At 46.4% G+C, this 14281-nt stretch overlaps 1 protein-coding gene across 1 annotated transcript in view; it reads right to left on the minus strand.

The window, feature by feature from the left end:
• Positions 1–5458, minus strand: part of GSG1 (germ cell associated 1) — an 88842-nt gene extending 83384 nt beyond the window's left edge. Inside the window, exon 1 of the mRNA XM_068668975.1 lies at positions 5253–5458. The gene's annotated coding sequence lies outside the window, so the exon portion shown is untranslated. The remainder of the gene's footprint in view (positions 1–5252) is intronic.
• Positions 5459–14281: the final 8823 nt, after the last annotated feature.

Raw genomic sequence — 14281 nt, forward strand, 5'->3', positions numbered from 1 at the left:
CTCCATCAGGGGCTGGGTGTGAAGGAGTATCCACACAGCACACCCACCTCCTGGTGTGGAAGCCAGTGGAGAGCTGTGCCACGCTCCAACAGCCCCAGAGGGAGCAACCTCCTTGGTTACTTACAAGAGTATTCCTTCAGGCAGCACTTAATTATGGAGGCAACTAGACAGGGACTAATCATTCACTATAATGTAGGGGAGAATAATCGGCCAAAGGCAGGAGATAGTTTATCTGGGAGAAGAGCTAGTGTAGGGAGGAGGAGGCTGAAGAAGAACCACAGGACAAGGAGAGGAGGAGGAAGGAGGAACAATATCCTAAATCAGTTACAGAGTATGGACACCTTTATGACTTCATAAATGGAATATGCTTGCTGTCAGCAATCTTTGCCTTTCAGCATCACAAGGACACCTCCCTAGCCACAGGCCACAGACCCTGATCTCACCAGCAGTCAGATCGGGTGACATTTTAATATCACTTTACATCTCAAGATTGCGACTTCCTTCCAAAGGGTCCCAAGGAGCTTTTATAACCTTTCCAGACACATAATTCATGTCTTTTGGCACTGAAACGGACCTTGTTCCTGAGAAGGACAAAACAGCTCCACTGCTGTGCAGGAGTTTTGGACAGAAAACAGTGACAGTTTCTGTATCATTCTGAAACCGTGGGGTATATGTGTGCATGTGTGAGGAGGGGTATTTCAAGGCAGCAGAGTGCAGTTGCAGAGGATGGAAGCTGGCCAGGAGCTGCGGCCAAGTCCTCTGCTGATATGTAGGTTAGCACTGGGGAGCTGTAAGAAACAGCTCTGGTGATTCAGAGCGTGGCACTCTTCCCTTGGCCTCCCTAGTGAATCACATCCCTACAGGGGGACAGACCTCTATGTGGCTGGGGACAGATCTTGAAAGAGGCTGCAAGCCAAGGTCCTGACTCGGGTAATTGTTCTGGATCAATGGCCAAAATACAGGCTATTGAACTTGGACAAAATCCAGCTTTGGGACGTGGCATCACACGATTCTAAATCCCCTTTTTGGGTTTCAACCAAGTCCCACTGCCTTCCTTTCCTGTTCAGAAGGGTGCCTTGCTGGGAACAGAGGCTGCTTCATTCTCACTCTGCTTCTCCTATACTCTCCTTTAGTTCCTACTCCTTGGCTTCAGGTGATGTGAAGGCCCTGGGTGACACAGGTCTCCTGGTGGAGCCAGTGTGCCTCCTGGGCTGCATTACGTCCAGAGGTGTCCTGCACCACTCAGGGCACTGCCATGTGAAGTGCCATGTGAAGCCTCCTACGAAGAGCCTTCCTTGCTTACCACTGAGGATGGTGCTGTCACACAGACAGGAGGAAGCAAGCACTTGGAAGTGCTGCTCAGCTTGGTCCTGTAGCTCAACCAACCTGCTACAGTTTGTGCTTGGTTGGGAAGAAAAAGCTGCTCCTCCATCCAGCAGCTTGCCAGTCTCATTCCTACAGGCTTTAACCAAAAAAGCATCACAGAGAATCAACATCCTCGGAAAATTATGAACAAGACCCACATGAGATTTGAGCAGAGCCCTTGGTCCCAGAAATGTCTAAGAAAATGGCCCTTCTTTTCCTCAGCCGGTGCAGTGCTGCAGCACGTCCATCAGGGAACTCCTGCCCTCCTGTACAAACAGAGGCTTCTCTCTCTGGCTCCCTAAGCAGCAGGAGCAGAGCTTCCCCTGTCTTCTGCAGCTGCAGATCATCATGCATACAGTATTATGTTTGGATATCTCCTCCGCCTTCCTCATTCCTGCATCTCTCCTCTTGCAGCTAATTTAACTGACTGCCCTGGTTATGAAGAATCATGGTGTCTAGGAACCAGGAGTAATGCTTAGCATGATATTGCCGTTTTCACATCCCAGAGCTGTGTAAACATTAACTAACGCTAACTCTAATTAGCTGCAACTCACTGGAAGGTAGGTAGGCTTGATATTAGCCCTGTTTTTTAGCTGATGACACAAAGATGCAAAAGGCTCAAGTTACTTTGCTGAGTTATTTGTTATATATCAAGTTATTTGTGCTGTGGAGCTAAGTTAAGCAAAAGAACCAGGATGCAAATGGACAAATACGTTTTCTAGGCCGTTTTGCCATCTTAAGGGGCATTCTGGCCTCTCACATAACATGCATTTGCCCCAACCCTCCCTCAGGAACTGAGCACAGTTGGTCCTACCATGTCCCAGAAGTGCCTGTGCTGTGCTCGCTCAGCTGAGGACCCCTTCCACGGTGAGTGCTGCCCTCACCCACTGACCCTGTTCACAATAGCATCCACTTGGCACGTGCAATGCCATCAGAATTCAAGGAGGTTTCCAGAAGCTACAGCCATGCAATAGTAGAGCACAGACAACCCCATCTTCTGCTTTCCCACCTTTTCCTGGGCCTGAAAGATGTTGAATGAAATGGCAAAAGTCTGCACTGACTGCCCTATAAGCTGCATTATTAGCAGAAAGTGATGCTCTGAAGCCCTGCCATAGTCAGGTTAGCAATAGCTAGAGAATATATGCAGTTTGTATGTGCTACAAATCTTTTTTAAACAGAGCAAGGCCATTGTGCAGCGACATTTCAGCTTTAGATATTGTAAGTCAATGCTATGCTCTTCTGTCCCCAGAAACTGCCTGTGCTTTCTTTGCTTTCTCTCTTGGTTGTTCTTCTCCACAGAAATTCAAAACTACCTTGAAGTTCAGCATCTCATGCTTAGGAAAAGAGCCAGGAAAGTCTTTTCTCCTTCCTTCATTCTCTCTCCTCTCCCTCACAGCAGACCTTTCAGCAAGGTCATCAGCAATACTGGCTGATAGACACTGTGCAAGATTGGTTTGGTGGAGGTTCTCCACCAGACGACTACTATCTCAGTATTCTGAGTCTGTCTCAAAATACCCTCAAGCTGTTTCTTTCAGCAGTAGCCCTGATCTTCACTCCTCTCTGGGCCACCACACTTCTGCCCACTCTGCTGAGGTAGGCATCCTACCCAGGGGTGGCTGCACTTCCCTAATTAGCCAGTTCATTGCTGCACCCCTGAACTGCTGGCTCTGGTAATTGGTGGGCATTATAGGTCTGCTGTAAATGAGTTATCAGTCTCATTGGATAGCTGGCCAGAAGCTGCTCCTGTGGTCAGACTCCTAAAATGTTCAGTGAAAGAGCTGGAAAAGAGCAGCTGGGCTGGAAACTGCAGCCAGTGCATCAACCTACAGACTGAAGGGCAGGTGGGAGGTGAAGCCCACCCTGTTCCCAGATACCCCACTAGTGATGCATTCAGAGCAGGGTAATCCCAGCCTCAAAGATGTACCTACGGAGGCTTCCTTCCTTCACCACACTGCTTGGAGGGAGCCTAAGCTTTGAGATGACTGATTCACATTTGCAGTACCAGAGGTCAAGGTCTCTCTTTTGATGCACAGAAGTGAAAGTTTCTCTGCTTAGTGTCATATTTATATAAGGACAGATAGGTTGGGGAAATATCACAGCTAAAAATTGATTGGTGAAAACTTTTTTGTCCAAAACCATGAATGAATGGGAAGAGAGGTCAGAGGCAGCACTGGCCAAAGCTGATGAGCCCTGAGTGGAACAAGATGCTACTGTACCATTCCTCTTCCTTTGTATAGTTTTGTTCCCATGAAAAACCTGGGCAAGCACAGATCTGGAGTACAGTGGGCAGTTCTGGTCCCTGCTCCCCAGGAGGCACAGAGAAGAGCTGGGGGAAGGAGCCGGCACCTTGGCAGGAGAGAGAAACACCTGGGGTCTTCACTTTGGAGAGGAGGATGTGAGGGAGTTTTATAGTCACACCAAGACAGCAGCTGAGGTGAAAGCAGAACTGTTACTCACCAGATCCCGTGCTCCTAGAATGAGGGCACTCCCTGAAACAAGTAAGACATTTGTTAAAATCAGGGGAAAAAATATTTAAGGTGAGTAACTGAGAACATCTGGACTTTGCTGTCCCAGGAGGCAGTAAGAGCAGCCATTGTCAGCAGCGTCATAGGCCCATGAATGCAGGATCCAGCACCTCTGTAAGAAGTGACTCCTTTGTGCAGACACAAAACTTCTTCCCTACCTTCTGCCGTAGCCTCATACAGGAGGGCTTGAGCCTGAAATCAGCAGGGATGTGCCTGAGCAGAAGCAGTAAAGAAGCGATTTTGCCTCCAGGCAGTGAGTGTGCATCCCCAGAGTCTCTGAGAGAAAATGGCATGCGGGAAAATGTGTGTAGGGACTACAGACTCAGAGTTATCTGGGCACCTTGAAGTCTAGCCAGGCACTTAGAGAGGAAAGTAAAGTTGCCGTCGCTTCCAGTCTCCCTAGGAAGATAAGCTTTGGGTCCAGCCAGGAGCCAGGCTCTTTTCCATCTGCCAGCTGGGGTGAAGGCTTTGCTTCTCCTTGTAGCACTAGCCCAACCCTCAGCTCCTTGCTAGATGTATTTAGGAAGCAGTGCTCAGTCTGACAGCTGTCTTGCAGCTCACACATGAATTAGAGCCAGAGTTTACAGAGAAAGAAGACAAGGAGGAATATATATAGTTTGTAGAGTCTCTCTCCCCTCATTCACAGCCTGCCTTTTAATATTCCTCATGCACCTTTGCCTGAAGACCATAGCCATGCATCAGTGCAGTTTCATTCAAGATAGTCTCTGGTGACAGAAGACATCATATGTGTGAACAGGTGGTAGAGAAAGAAAGAAGCAGAGGAGGAGAGAAAATTATCCCTCCTCCAGTTACATTCTGTATGGAAAGGAAAGCCATGTCAAATTGAGGAGCTTTAAGAATTAATTTAACCACAGGCTTTGGAGCGCACACCTACCTTCAGAGGGATGTGTGTGAATATTCCACATTCCTCATGCAGAACATCCTCTTTTAAGGTTTATCACATTTCAGCTCCTTGGCTAGGAGCAGGAGCGCTCTACTGTTGCACAAATCTCAACTAATGCAGCAAAGTTCAATGAGAAAGAAACCTTATCGGAGGAGATGACTTTATTCTAAACTACTGATTTCATTCACGCTCATTCTTTCATGCCCGCAAGTTCTCAGGCACCAAAATATCTGTGCCCACATGCTCCAGCCAGGACTGCTTGCAAAGACAGGAAGATGAGTGACACAAGTTAACAACTCATCACATCTTTTGAGTTCCTCTTAGGTAGGTGACCATGAGTTGGTTTTGGATTTGCCTTCTGCTTACTTTAAGGGTTCTCAGGGGTCTTTTGTCACCCCACCCTGTTCTACCTCTCAGGAGTATTAGGAAACATTACTCATTGTCTTTAGTTTCCTTACCTGGATGTCTTTAATGGCTCCAGCCTTGTCCTTTATCTTCCCACCTCTTAATAGCTTCAGTCTGTGGTTTGCTTTAAGCTGACCTTTGTTTTCCAGACTGGGTGATTTGAAAAGCTGTAAGGAGTGCCATGTTCTTGATAATCTTCTAGCCTAGGTGTCACCAACACCTGCAACTCCTGTCCTTCTCCCACATCCTCTGGTGCCTTTCATGCCCATTCATACCACTCTCAGTATTTCTGTTAAATGTCTACAATATCTCTGGCTAAGGCACAGTTCCAGCCCCCACACCTTACATCACTATCCTTGGAAGATCCTATAATAAAGGACAGACATTTAAAATGTGCTGCATATTTAGCTAGAGAAAAGCTGTTTCACTCCCTGGTGATTCTTATATCTGTAAGAAACATGTTCTGGCTGCATGGTTACCCGGTGCAGAGAGTTTGTCAACAGGACTTTGGTCACCAAGAGACAAGTGGATGTGTAGAAAACCTCTCCCTTGGCAGATCACTGTCAAATCTGGACTATAGGCCACAGTAATTAGGAGGGGGGAAAAAATAGGCAAGTAAAAAATATCTGATGAATTTATTTATTTATTTATTTATTTATTTATTAATCTCTAGGCACCCACCTTCAAAGAGGTGGGTGCCTAGCTGGAAGCTGGGCTGAGCACTAGCAGGGGGAGACAGCTTACTAGTGATGCTGGGTAAGGTTTCTGGTGAGCTCAATTTCCCAGTGCTGCATCATTTCTCCCATTTGTCATTTGGCTCTCCCAAGCTCAAACAGAGCCTACTTTCCCAGAGCATTAGCCCACCGTGCATCCAGCAGATTCAGTGAAACTGAAGTGTGCTCATACATTGCAAGATCACAGTCCTAGCAACAGGCTACCTGCACCTCTCAAGGCATCCTGAAACCTGGAACCGCATTAAAAATCAGCACCTGCTGCACAGCCACCTCTGTGATTAAACAATATCAGAAAAGCCAAGCAGGCACTGGGTACATCCTCGCGTCTTACAGCCATGACATAAACTTCTTGGACCTTACAGGATTATTTTCAGCGATTGATCTCTTCACCCACAGAGTATTTCATTATGGATAAATTCAGGATCCTGCTGAGAGGCACTGGTTGAGGTGTATATTTTCTGATGTGCTTGGGTGCCTTGGAATTTCTGAAGATCCCAATAGGTCCCCTGTCAGGCACTTAGATACTATTGAAAATTTTCTCTCCAAGGTTGTGGGATTTACCCTGGTCACATAAAAAGCTGAGAACAGGACTAAAATCACCACAGCCCCTTCCCAACTCTAGACCCCTTCCAATGGATGGAGATGCCCTGTAGGGTCTCCCCTGGTGCAACCATGACAAAGCAGAGATGAAAACACTTACTTCAGGCAGGCTGATTTGATTCCTCCACCCCTTAGGGCAGGCACCTTAAATGTCAGGACATCTGGGCCAAATTTACTTGTGCCGGATTTGGGACTTAGAGCCTTACGCAGAGTCTCACACTGTGTCTGCGCTATCTGAGCCAGCGCTGCTGCCATGTGCTGCACACAGCCTCTCCCCCGAGCAGGGAGCTCACAGCATTCATCCCGCAGCGCTTCCTAGCAGCTCTGAATACAGAAGCAGGTCTGGACTGAAACCAGCAGCAGTTGCATGTTACAGATTTCTAATGAATTGTGCTGTCAGGTGGGGATGTGGCAGTTTTCTGTCAGCAGACGAGATCACTTACGTTGTAGGAGGGAAAAAACTTAGAGCTTGCAGCTGTGATTCCTAAAGGAATATTCTTATTATGTGGGCTTTTTTTTTCTTTTTTTTTTTTTTCCCTTCAGTGCTTGAGAACTATGGTCGGAGTTAGGGTTACATGGTATGTAAGACAGCAAGACAGGGTAAGTAAAAACACTGACCCTGCTTCAGTAAGCTCTGCAGGACCCCCTTCCAACCAGTGTCTATGATTTTGCACCCAAAACACAGTAATTGTTTTCAGTTCTGGGGGAACCTTGTAATACTGGGCTCCGACTTTATCTCATGTATGGGAGATTTCTTTCTTTCTTTGCAGTAGCATTCCCTAAGAAGCTTTTAAAAGGTGTTGCTTAAAATACCCATTAACCAGGAAGACAAGTACTGCAACACACACAGATAAAAGAGCTTGGATTTACAGGGAAAAATAAATGAAAAACTGCATCACCCAGGAACATAAACTGGCTTTGAAGATTTTAAGAGAGTTAAGAATGACTTAGCTCCCCTGTGGCCACTAGAATAACAGCAGGTGGCTGAAATGGCTCAAATAAAATGCAGCCATTTTGGAGGCAGTGAGCCTGCACTGCTCTACCAGGCAGTCATGCCTTCCTTTCCATTCACCATCACTGAAAGAAAATCTCTGGCTTTTCTCCAGTGGAGGAAGAAGGGTAACATTAGCAAACGGAGAACATGAATGAAAAGGCTGAGGTAATTACATTTAAGGCTAATCTCTCCTGGGAAGTATGGCAATGCAGAACTGATCTTACCCTGAATATCCTCACCTCTCACCGAGTATCCCTCCCCGCATGTGAAATGCTGTGAGCAAGTATGAACCAGACCAGTCGTGGCATGGAGATTGCTGCCTGGTCATCATAGATAACCACACAAGAGATGCTCAGTTTAGGGGTCTACAAGACGCTTCCAACAACCTGCTACAAGATTTAGAAGACTAGCATGCCACCGTTGTAATGTAGCACTGGAAGAGGTTAGATCATGAGTGCTGTTATTGTTGTGGATCTCTGCATTAAAAGAGTATTAGAAAATAAAATTCCCAGGTGATCTTAGGAAGCAGGATCCCTTCTTCCTCACTGAAGAGCTAAGAAGTGCCCAGAATGTGACACCCAGGAAAATTCACAGGCTCAGCAGACACCCTGAGCATGCAAACAGGATGCACCAAGGGTACCTGAGGCTCTACCACCACTTTGATCTGCACCCTATCCTGAGCCACAACTATTTTCAGTGCTGCAGAGAAAGGTAGAAAAGAAACAAAATTCAGAAGGTGGGAAGGAGTAAAGCTTTTTTAAGCCCTGATAATTGCAGAAACATTAAACTATAAGCCTGATACAAGATAAATATAATGGAAACAAACAGAGATTGAATTTCCTTCCAAACCCATTCGATATGCCCATGCAACGGATACTTAAGTACTCGTATTTCAAAGTTATTTCCTCTCTTCAGAAATCTACCTATTTAGTTACACACACACTTATCAAAATTCTAACATAATTTACTGTTGGGTGAGGCTCAAACACCTCTGTGGTGAAGGTCATGTTAGAAATCAGAGATAACTGAGCACTAGAGAGGCTCTGGATACGTTGCTAAAGACCCAGAGAGTTAGGCATGTTTGAAACACTTTAAAATAAGCATGTTGCATGCAGCAGTGGCTGCTTTCAGTCATCTCCCCCTCAGCTCTGTAACTGTTCTGTAACACATCACTCAGTTGCAGAGAGATGTTACTTTTTGGGGGGAATCTATCCACACAAATTCATCCAAAAACTTTTTGCAAATGGTGTATCCATGCCTGTAGGATGGCAGCAGCTCTACACAGGCTGGCAGGGTGTTGTACATAGTAGGACAAAGAGATACTGGACACTGGAAAGGAGAAAGCTCTTCCTGGAAAAATTTAGCTACTGTGGGCTCTTCAATATACACACAGAATAGAGAAACTCTGCTTTTACACCACTTGGAAGGTGTAATATGTAACCTGAAAATGAAAACCGAGAGTACCTGCAATTCCAGGAAGAATCGTATTTATCAAATGCATGTGTACCCTGCTATGCTAACTGCACTCTTGCTCAGCCTGAAGTTGAAAATTAAACAGCTCAAATACGTGAATCAAAAGTGAGTAACAACTGAGGCAGGAGAAGAGAGCATCTCTCTCCAGCTGGTTTCTCCCCTCTCTGGACAGGACTCAGCCCTGCCAGATTCTACTCCGGATTGTTGGACTTTGCTCCCCGGGCCTTTGGCCATTACCATTCTGGTAAAAATCCTCAATAATATAGAGATAGCTAAGTGCTATTGCAAAGAAAAGATTAGATAAGGAGCACAGAACAACCTCACCTGGAATTTGTCATGTGAACTAGAATTAACCTCTGTGGCACTAGAAAAAGCAATGGGGTCTCTGATCACATCTTTTCTGGAGCTGCAGTGGCTCAAGCACAAGTGGATCCACTAGAAACCCCTGGTAGGGTTGTTCCACACTTAATTTTCCTTGAAAGTTCCACATCCATGCGTTGATCAAGTCAAGTCTGCCTTGGTTATGTTCACAAAAATAACTCACAAAGGTAGAGGTCATTGCCAGGGTCACTGCAATTTTCAAAATATTTGGGGATGTATCTATGGAAAAATGTTGAAAAGGGGACTGCAAGCAAAATATTTGCAGAATCTAAAAGGTTGCCTTAGGGATTTGGAGTGAGAAGGATGAGAAAGCACTCCCATGTTGGGATTTGTTGTCATCTCAACGTAAAAGTAGTGTATGCCAAGGTTGGAACAGACTGTGGCTTATTGCATCCCCTGTGTAATTAATGACCAGATACAAATAAAAGTTAATATGACATAACAAGGAGATTCCTCACTGCCTGTGGGTTCTGTGAGATCCAGACATCTCTGGAAATGAAAATAAAAAAGCCCAAAGAGATTGGACATCCAAGCTGAACAAAGACAGATTTTGACTCACATTAAGTATCTATCATCTTCAGATTTTTACAGCAGCCTGTTGCACTCCCTGGGAGTACAGCTGGGCAAGGAAAGGAAACTCCATAGTGAAGAAGATTTAGATATTTGTAACTATGTTTGTCCATCCCTCCTCAGTTTGGAACAAACGCTCAATTTTCACAGGAGGACATTTCTTCCTTACCTTTGGTTAAGGCGACTGGTGGGTTGCCTACAGACCAAGAAAGACTGACCTTACAAAGGCTATTTGCTGGTCAGGTGGGCTGAGGAGGAGACGGGCAGCCTGTGCGCCTGATGTGGCTGGTGGCTCCATCAGGACACCCATCAAGATCAAAGCAGCACAGTAATCCTTTGAGTTGGGCAGTTCTGAAAGCAGAAAGAACAGTCTGTTTGAATTCTTCCAGTTATCCCCAAATGGGAGGCTTTCGCCAGCTGTTATAAATATCCTGCCAGACCCTATCTCCAAGCACACCCACTGGCTGCAGTGAGACTTTTTGCAGCACGTAGCAAGCAGCTAGCGAGTGGAGAAGTGTTATAGCCCAGCTCACTGAAATTCACTGAAGACCTACTGGGGCCTGAGGAGTACAGTCCATTTCTAGGGAGAGATGAATGTTCTCTCTGACACAGAAAGTTGGTTCAATCCACTTTGAAATGGCTCGAGCAACTGAACGTCCCTGCTTGTCCATTTATATGACCCATTTTCTAATGGTGGCCAAGGGATTCAGACAACACTATAAACTGCAGTAAAATTTAAGGGCCTCCCTACCCTCATCCTCTCTATGGCTATGAGCACTCTATAAAATCCTAGATAGATTAAATTAGATAGACAGTATGAGGAGCGAGTTAATTGGTGGTGTCACCCCAACTGGTACATCTTGTTGCTTAATTAACCAGTAAGTCACCATGAGCCGCAGAGCTGTCCCTTGTAATATTTGTAATAGATGTGGAAAAGCTGCCTTGAGGGGCTACCATGGAGCATATGCAAGTACTAGCACAGCCCCTCATCCTCTCCATGTTGCATTTTCTTCCTACAGCCCCACATACTGAACAAGATCAAGAGCTAAATGCCTCTTCTCCTGCACAGTTCAGGGCTGGTCCAGAAGGAGGCCTGGATCCAAGAGAGGCTGGATCCCTTCGGGTACCTGAGGGACCTGGGGAGGCATCCTGCAGCCACACCAAGGGTCTGCCTACCTTGCTTTTGGCAGGTCATGGCAGGCTGCATTTCCCATGCCGAGAGGTGATGGGAAGCTCTGAGCACAGCTCTTGCCACATTAACCCCAGGAAAGGGCTTTGCTGAGAGGCACAGGGCTCATCTGCATTCAGCACTTCTGCTCTAGGCTTAGCACTGCGCTGACCACAGTCACATGCATCCCATCCAGGAAAGAAGACAGGAAAGACAAGCTTGTTTTAAGTCACAAAATCCTGTACATTGCAGGCATGCAGCCTGGCAGGGGACCAACCCCCTCCTTCAAGGTCTAATTCTGGTCAGTAGCCACCGCAGCAGAAGGGAACCTTTCCTCCTGCCTGCCAGCATCAAATCTCCCACCACGCCTGTCAGCTGGAGCCTGGTGCTCCAGTTAGGCCACAGAAAGCCTTTGCCTCTCCCTCCTAATAGCTTACCACATTTGAGAAGGCAAGCAAGCCCCTCTCTACTTTTTCAGGGGCTTTTAACATCTAATTAATTAGTACTCAAGGCACAGTTTTATGTAAATTTTATTTAAATCCCAATCAGTGCTCTCATTTCCGTGCAGAGTTATTTTTACCATAGCATCAGCACTCAGGTGGGCAAGGAACAAAACTACCCGGGGGAGCAGAGACTGACGTGCCCAGCCTGACAAGGAGACTGGGAGCACTGGGACCGCAGGAGGGGCTGCCAGGTGGCACAGAGACAGACGTCCCCAGTGCTGAGGGGAAAGGATAAGAGCAGTTATGGTTTTAGGGCACTGATACAGCTCCAAGAAGAGTAGAAGCTAGTGAGTCTTGACTGTGGAGCAGACTGTAAAGTGGTGTCTTGTGAGGACTGAGCACCCTTCCAATGGGGAATGGCCTCACACACGGGGATCCTGATGCCACAGCCACCAAAGGGATGCTCACAGTAAGTCTTAAAACCAGTCTGGATCCAGGGGCAGTGATTTTAGCCTGTGCACAAAAACAGGGACCTTCCTCAGTCTCCTTGGTGGAGCCTTCTCGGCAGGATCAGCTTCCTACTCACTGGACCTGTCTTGACAGGCGCCTTGGGGATCTTTCACCTCTTCCCACTCAGATCCAAGGCTGGCCTGTGACCTTCCCCATTGCCCCAGTTCTGTCTCCTGAGACACCGTCAGGCATGTGAGTGCCTGTGGAAATTTGTCAGACACAAGCACCCACATCCTAAGAGAGGGAGAGAGAAAAATGCATCTTTCCTGGAACTGGATATCCAAAGGGGTCAACTGGATCATCAGGCACCTCATCACAGTAACCCACACAACCTACAGTGCTCTCTGGCAGCAGCATGCTGGGCATCAGCCAGCACTGTCTCCTCGTGCATCATTGCTGGGCAGCTGAGCATGGGACTGAGCCTGCTGGGGTTGGTCTCTGCTCCCAGGCTTGGAGGAGAGTCAAAACTTAGGAAAGCATTGCCATCTCTCTCCAGCTGGGGGGCAGGAGGGATAATAAATATTCTTCAGTATCTCCCTCTTGGTCGTTAGACTGAGATAAGATGTTTGAGACCACTAAAAGGAATCAGCCCCTAACCCAAGACATAACCTCCCAGAACAAGTAGAAGGATCTAGCAAAAAAACCTTGCTGTGGATTTGAAAAGTGTTTCCCCTGCAGATTTGTTTCACCCTAACCTCCACAAGAACTAGAACATCCTGAAACACACTGCCAATTCTGGTGTTGGCATACAGTCAAGGAGGTGCACATATCCCAGCTGTGAGGGTCTCACAGGGCATTAACCATATTTTGTAGAAGTAGAAAAAGAAGTAGAAGAAGAAGTAAGAAGAAGTAGACTTTGAAATGCAGACAAAGGAAATGTGTAACACCTACTTGAAATAAGTAATTCTGATACCACTCATAACTACCACTAGCTTCAACAACTGACCCAAAATGCCAAACCCCAAGTCTTTTCCTTAGTTCCCTCACCTTCACCCTACCAAGACAGCCAGACATACTCCAGAATGGGTATCCATACTCCAGGTACTGGTCTTTCTTCACACCTGATCATAGCTCAAACAGGTGATCCAGAAGCAGCAGATGAGTTAAGGCAGTAGGATCCCCTTGTCAGCACCACAGGGCAGCTTTTTCCTGACTGATGTTCCACCATTGCTCTGTGAGTGCTTCCTCGTCATGCTACTTGAATTCCCCTTTTCCCTGAGGCAGCCATGGTTCACTGAGGTCAGAAAATGATAACAACCTGGTCTACCATGCAGTCTAGTGGGGAGCAGATCTTTGGCTACCCTATGTGGCCTTCCACAGGAGAGATTTCTCTGGGAAGGTGTTTTAACTCCTCCTGTTCTGATTTTCTAGCAGCAGGCAGGAGGCTGAGTCAATGCAAGTGACTGTGCCTCACACTGGATGGATTCATGCTGTTGATCTTTGTCAGTCCTTCAACAGCTCTCGCTGTACTACATAACTCTTCAGAAATCTACTGATGTGCTAAAAAGACCTCCATCTTTGATTGCCATCTCAAGAATCTTTCTCCTGCCTTCAGCATGGATAACTATATTTATTTCTTATGGGACAAAGGAGGGGATGGTTTGTACCAGTGATACAGTTAGCATCTACTTCCCAGAGAAACAAGGAGTGTTCTGCAGCTGATAGTAAAGGTCTCAGAGGGCAGTATGTACTCTCACTTGGAGAAACAAAAAGCATGCTTGCTACCAATTTCAGTACATCTATGGGCTGGGCAAAGTCACTCATTATCACCATCACTGGAGTTATTATAGAGAAGATGATGCAATAACAGAGCAAGAATTTCATACTAATGCTGCCATCAATCTATATGAGACATGGCAAACCCAAAGCAGGCCTGCCCCAGGCTCCCTCATGGTCACAGTCCAGGCACAGACAGAGTCCATGCAACATATCTGAGGACACTGAAAGAATTCCAAGATGGTATTATTCAATGCCTAATATTGCTTCATAACCAATTAGATTTGTTAACTTTCCCCGCCACCCAGAGTCTTCTGTGTGATGCTAGACAGATGTTCCCCAGGTGTTCACAGACTGGCTCAGCTAATACTTCCAATAACCTGAACCTGCACAGCAGATGCATTAACAGATTTTGACATGATGTCATTAGTTTTGCAGCTGATAGCAGAGAAGGATGAGGGAGAAGAGAGGGAAGAACAAATAAATAAATGAT

This window comes from Anas acuta, chromosome 1 (genome assembly GCF_963932015.1).
Source record: "Anas acuta chromosome 1, bAnaAcu1.1, whole genome shotgun sequence".
Classification (NCBI taxonomy): Eukaryota; Metazoa; Chordata; class Aves; order Anseriformes; family Anatidae; genus Anas; species Anas acuta.